This window comes from Lethenteron reissneri, chromosome 63 (assembly GCF_015708825.2).
Source record: "Lethenteron reissneri isolate LAM-NWPU_2019-01 chromosome 63, ASM1570882v1, whole genome shotgun sequence".
Taxonomy (NCBI): Eukaryota; Metazoa; Chordata; class Hyperoartia; order Petromyzontiformes; family Petromyzontidae; genus Lethenteron; species Lethenteron reissneri.
The window spans coordinates 7,599,200-7,605,041 of NC_083841.1; positions in this window are offsets into that span (position 1 = coordinate 7,599,200).

The following is a 5,842-nucleotide window of genomic DNA, read 5'->3' on the forward strand; positions in this document are numbered from 1 at the left end:
TCAACCCATGGCACGTGCTGGGTTTGTCCCGTGACCTCCTCCTGCACCTAACCAAGCACAGCAGTCAACCCATGGCACCTGCTGGGTCTGTCCCGTGACCTCCTCCTGCACCTAACCTGGCACAGCAGTCAACCCATGGCACCTGCTGGGTCTGTCCAGTGACATCCTCCTGCACCTAGCCTGGCACAGCAGTCAACCCATGGCACCTGCTGGGTCTGTCCCGTGACCTCCTGCACCAAGCATGGCACAACAGTCAACCCATGGCACTTGCTGGGTCTGTCCAGTGACCTACTGCACCTAGCCTGGCACAGCAGTCAACCCATGGCACCTGCTGGGTCTGTCCCGTGACCTGCTACTGCACCTAGCCTGGCACAGTAGTCAACCCATGGCACCTGCTGGGTCTGTCCCGTGGCCTCCTCCTGCACCTAGCCTGGCACAGCAGTCAACCCATGGCACCTGCTGGGTCTGTCCCGTGGCCTCCTCCTGCACCTAGCCTGGCACAGCAGTCAACCCATGGCACCTGCTGGGTCTGTCCCGTGACCTCCTCCTGCACCGAGCCTGGCACAGCAGTCAACCCATGGCACCTGCTGGGTCTGTCCCGTGACCTCCTGCTGCACCTAACTTGGCACAGCAGTCAACCCATGGCACCTGGGTCTGTCCTGTAACCTCCTCCTGCACCTAGCCTGGCACAGCAGTCAACCCATGGCACCTGCTGGGTCTGTCCCGTGACCTCCCTGCACCAAGCATGGCACAACAGTCAACCCATGGCACCTGCTGGGTCTGTCCAGTGACCGACTGCACCTAGCCTGGCACAGCAGTCAACCCATGGCACCTGCTGGGTCTGTCCGGTGACCTCCTCCTGCACCTAGCCTGGCACAGTAGTCAACCCATGGCACCTGCTGGGTCTGTCCCGTCGCGTCCTCCTGCACCTAGCTTGGCACAGCAGTCAACCCATGGCACCTGCTGGGTCTGTCCGGTGACCTCCTCCTGCACCTAGCCTGGCACAGCAGTCAACCCATGGCACCTGCTGAGTCTGTCCCGTGACCTCCTGCACCAAGCATGGCACAACAGTCAACCCAAGGCACCTGCTGGGTCTGTCCAGTGACCTACTGCACCTAGCCTGGCACAGCAGTCAACCCATGGCACCTGCTGGGTCTGTCCCGTGACCTCCTACTGCACCTAGCCTGGCACAGTAGTCAACCCATGGCACCTGCTGGGTCTGTCCCGTCGCGTCCTCCTGCACCTAGCCTGGCACAGCAGTCAACCCATGGCACCTGCTGGGTCTGTCCCGTGGCCTCCTCCTGCACCTAGCCTGGCACAGCAGTCAACCCATGGCACCTGCTGGGTCTGTCCGGTGACCTCCTCCTGCACCGAGCCTGGCACAGCAGTCAACCCATGGCACCTGCTGGGTCTGTCCCGTGACCTCCTCCTGCACCTAACCTGGCACAGCAGTCAACCCATGGCACCTGGGTCTGTCCTGTGACCTCCTCCTGCACCTAGCCTGGCACAGCAGTCAACCCATAGCACCTGCAGGGTCTGTCCCGTGACCTCCTCCTGCACCTAGCCTGGCACAGCAGTCAACCCATGGCACCTGCTGGGTCTGTCCCGTGACCTCCTCCTGAACCTAGCCTGGCACAGCAGTAAACCCATGGCACCTGCTGGGTCTGTCCCGTGACCTCCTCCTGCACCTAGCCTGGCACAGCAGCCAACCCATGGCACCTGGGTCTGTCCCGTGACCTACTGCACCTCGCCTGGCACAGCAGTCAACCCATGGCACCTGCTGGGTCTGTCCCGTGACCTCCTCCTGCACCTAACCTAGCACAGCAGTCAACCCATGGCACCTGCTGGGTCTGTCCCGTGACCTCCTCCTGCACCGAGCCTGGCACAGCAGTCAACCCATGGCACCTGCTGGATCTGTCCCGTGACCTCCTCCTGCACCGAGCCTGGCACAGCAGTCAACCCATGGCACCTGCTGGGTCTGTCCCGTGACCTCCTGCACCGAGCCTGGCACAGCAGTCAACCCATGGCACCTGCTGGGTCTGTCCCGTGACCTCCTCCTGCACCGAGCCTGGCACAGCAGTCAACCCATGGCACCTGCTGGATCTGTCCCGTGGCCTCCTCCTGCACCGAGCCTGGCACAGCAGTAAACCCATGGCACCTGCTGGGTCTGTCCCGTGACCTCCTCCTGCACCTAGCCTGGCACAGCAACCATTCCATGGCACCTGGGTCTGTCCCGTGACCTTCTGCACCTCGCCTGGCACAGCAGTCAACCCATGGCACCTGCTGGGTCTGTCCCGTGACCTCCTTCTGCACCTAGCCTGGCACAGCAGTAAACCCATGGCACCTGCTGGGTCTGTCCCGTGACCTCTTCCTGCACATAGCCTGGCACGGTAGTCAACCCATGGCACCTGGGTCTGTTCCGTGACCTCCTCCTGAACCTAGCCTGGCACAGCAGTAAACCCATGGCACCTGCTGGGTCTGTCCCGTGACCTCCTCCTGCCCCTAGCCTGGCACAGCAGCCAACCCATGGCACCTGGATCTGTCCCGTGACCTACCGCACCTAGCCTGGCACAGCAGTCAACCCATGGCACGTGCTGGGTTTGTCCCGTGACCTCCTCCTGCACCTAACCAAGCACAGCAGTCAACCCATGGCACCTGCTGGGTCTGTCCCGTGACCTCCTCCTGCACCTAACCTGGCACAGCAGTCAACCCATGGCACCTGCTGGGTCTGTCCAGTGACATCCTCCTGCACCTAGCCTGGCACAGCAGTCAACCCATGGCACCTGCTGGGTCTGTCCCGTGACCTCCTGCACCAAGCATTGCACAACAGTCAACCCATGGCACCTGCTGGGTCTGTCCAGTGACCTACTGCACCTAGCCTGGCACAGCAGTCAACCCATGGCACCTGCTGGGTCTGTCCCGTGACCTCCTACTGCACCTAGCCTGGCACAGTAGTCAACCCATGGCACCTGCTGGGTCTGTCCCGTGGCCTCCTCCTGCACCTAGCCTGGCACAGCAGTCAACCCATGGCACCTGCTGGGTCTGTCCCGTGGCCTCCTCCTGCACCTAGCCTGGCACAGCAGTCAACCCATGGCACCTGCTGGGTCTGTCCCGTGACCTCCTCCTGCACCGAGCCTGGCACAGCAGTCAACCCATGGCACCTGCTGGGTCTGTCCCGTGACCTCCTCCTGCACCTAACTTGGCACAGCAGTCAACCCATGGCACCTGGGTCTGTCCTGTAACCTCCTCCTGCACCTAGCCTGGCACAGCAGTCAACCCATGGCACCTGCTGGGTCTGTCCCGTGACCTCCTGCACCAAGCATGGCACAACAGTCAACCCATGGCACCTGCTGGGTCTGTCCAGTGACCGACTGCACCTAGCCTGGCACAGCAGTCAACCCATGGCACCTGCTGGGTCTGTCCCGTGACCTCCTACTGCACCTAGCCTGGCACAGTAGTCAACCCATGGCACCTGCTGGGTCTGTCCCGTCGCGTCCTCCTGCACCTAGCCTGGCACAGCAGTCAACCCATGGCACCTGCTGGGTCTGTCCGGTGACCTCCTCCTGCACCTAGCCTGGCACAGCAGTCAACCCATGGCACCTGCTGGGTCTGTCCCGTGACCTCCTCCTGCACCTAACCTGGCACAGCAGTCAACCCATGGCACCTGGGTCTGTCCAGTGACATCCTCCTGCACCTAGCCTGGCACAGCAGTCAACCCATGGCACCTGCTGAGTCTGTCCCGTGACCTCCTGCACCAAGCATGGCACAACAGTCAACCCAAGGCACCTGCTGGGTCTGTCCAGTGACCTACTGCACCTAGCCTGGCACAGCAGTCAACCCATGGCACCTGCTGGGTCTGTCCCGTGGCCTCCTCCTGCACCTAGCCTGGCACAGCAGTCAACCCATGGCACCTGCTGGGTCTGTCCCGTGACCTCCTCCTGCACCGAGCCTGGCACAGCAGTCAACCCATGGCACCTGCTGGGTCTGTCCCGTGACCTCCTCCTGCACCTAACCTGGCACAGCAGTCAACCCATGGCACCTGGGTCTGTCCTGTGACCTCCTCCTGCACCTAGCCTGGCACAGCAGTCAACCCATAGCACCTGCAGGGTCTGTCCCGTGACCTCCTCCTGCACCTAGCCTGGCACAGCAGTCAACCCATGGCACCTGCTGGGTCTGTCCCGTGACCTCCTCCTGAACCTAGCCTGGCACAGCAGTAAACCCATGGCACCTGCTGGGTCTGTCCCGTGACCTCCTCCTGCACCTAGCCTGGCACAGCAGCCAACCCATGGCACCTGGGTCTGTCCCGTGACCTACTGCACCTCGCCTGGCACAGCAGTCAACCCATGGCACCTGCTGGGTCTGTCCCGTGACCTCCTCCTGCACCTAACCTAGCACAGCAGTCAACCCATGGCACCTGCTGGGTCTGTCCCGTGACCTCCTCCTGCACCGAGCCTGGCACAGCAGTCAACCCATGGCACCTGCTGGATCTGTCCCGTGACCTCCTCCTGCACCGAGCCTGGCACAGCAGTCAACCCATGGCACCTGCTGGGTCTGTCCCGTGACCTCCTGCACCGAGCCTGGCACAGCAGTCAACCCATGGCACCTGCTGGGTCTGTCCCGTGACCTCCTCCTGCACCGAGCCTGGCACAGCATTCAACCCATGGCACCTGCTGGATCTGTCCCGTGGCCTCCTCCTGCACATAGCCTGGCACAGCAGTAAACCCATGGCACCTGCTGGGTCTGTCCCGTGACCTCCTCCTGCACCTAGCCTGGCACAGCAACCATTCCATGGCACCTGGGTCTGTCCCGTGACCTTCTGCACCTCGCCTGGCACAGCAGTCAACCCATGGCACCTGCTGGGTCTGTCCCGTGACCTCCTTCTGCACCTAGCCTGGCACAGCAGTAAACCCATGGCACCTGCTGGGTCTGTCCCGTGACCTCTTCCTGCACCTAGCCTGGCACAGCAGTCAACCCATGGCACCTGCTGGGTCTGTCCCGTGACCTCCTCCTGCACCTAGCCTGGCACAGCAGCCAACCCATGGCACCTGGGTCTGTCCCGTGACCTACTGCACCTCGCCTGGCACAGCAGTCAACCCATGGCACCTGCTGGGTCTGTCCCGTGACCTCCTCCTGCACCTAACCTAGCACAGCAGTCAACCCATGGCACCTGCTGGGTCTGTCCCGTGACCTCCTCCTGCACCGAGCCTGGCACAGCAGTCAACCCATGGCACCTGCTGGATCTGTCCCGTGACCTCCTCCTGCACCGAGCCTGGCACAGCAGTCAACCCATGGCACCTGCTGGGTCTGTCCCGTGACCTCCTGCACCGAGCCTGGCACAGCAGTCAACCCATGGCACCTGCTGGGTCTGTCCCGTGACCTCCTCCTGCACCGAGCCTGGCACAGCATTCAACCCATGGCACCTGCTGGATCTGTCCCGTGGCCTCCTCCTGCACATAGCCTGGCACAGCAGTAAACCCATGGCACCTGCTGGGTCTGTCCCGTGACCTCCTCCTGCACCTAGCCTGGCACAGCAACCATTCCATGGCACCTGGGTCTGTCCCGTGACCTTCTGCACCTCGCCTGGCACAGCAGTCAACCCATGGCACCTGCTGGGTCTGTCCCGTGACCTCCTTCTGCACCTAGCCTGGCACAGCAGTAAACCCATGGCACCTGCTGGGTCTGTCCCGTGACCTCTTCCTGCACCTAGCCTGGCACAGCAGTCAACCCATGGCACCTGCTGGGTCTGTCCCGTGACCTCCTCCTGTACAACAAATGATGGGCGACGTTTCGGGCAATGACCCTTCTGCGTAACAAAAAAAAAACACAGGGGCCTGAGCCGGGA